This window comes from Anarrhichthys ocellatus, unplaced genomic scaffold (genome assembly GCF_004355925.1).
Source record: "Anarrhichthys ocellatus isolate YVR2014 unplaced genomic scaffold, GSC_Weel_1.0 scaffold2, whole genome shotgun sequence".
NCBI lineage: Eukaryota > Metazoa > Chordata > Actinopteri > Perciformes > Anarhichadidae > Anarrhichthys > Anarrhichthys ocellatus.
In genome coordinates this window covers 2,644,124-2,645,033 of record NW_022280032.1, presented here as the reverse complement: position 1 = coordinate 2,645,033, position 910 = coordinate 2,644,124, and positions in this window count along the sequence as shown.

The following is a 910-nucleotide window of genomic DNA, read 5'->3' as shown; positions in this document are numbered from 1 at the left end:
TTCCTGCATTCACAGTTTTTTGTCTTTGTAAATGATGATCACAGACCAAACACTACAGTAGAAATGTAAAGCATTGCACAAACCAGCTACACTTCCTCCTCAACCTCGAACGTTCACCAGAGGGCGCTGGAGTGCCGCAAACCCCACAACACTACAGAGCGCGTTAAAGAAGTTCAGTATTTATGATGGCTGAAGACAACAGAGGCATTGATAGTAAATGTTTTAACGGACTCTTCTGGGGACATGATAGTTAAAGAGAAATGGTGACTCCTTTCCATGACTTCACTGTCTAGACCTTCCATTTTCCAAACAGAGCTGATCACTGTCTTCTGTCTGGCTACGACAGAGACATACTTACTACAATTGTAATAATGTGTCACTGAACTGTCATGTTTTTGTGATGTCTGGTTGATAAGAGACGTAAAGTACTTTGAGATCTGGGTCATACAGAGAAGTTCAATTAAGACACAATGAAACACAGGACACCGCAACTGTGAATAATGAGATAAACCTGGGTTGAACTCCCTTATTTATCAAACTATGTTGCGAGGTATTTCTAATGTATGAATGTATTTTACATTTTTTAATGTTTGATTTCATGAACACATTTTTTCATACAATAAGATTCCAAAATTCGAAACCTCAAATAAATGGACAAAGTTTTTCAATCAGCAACTATCTGAACGCTTGTGTCAACGAGAGAAGTGCCGAAATGATCAATTCATCAACCAGATTACACAGTTTGTATCCAACATATGCACATATACACACATATATATACACATATATACACATACACATATATACATATATATACATATATACACATGTATATATATATATATATACATATATACACATGTATATATATACATATATACACATGTATATATATATATATATACATATA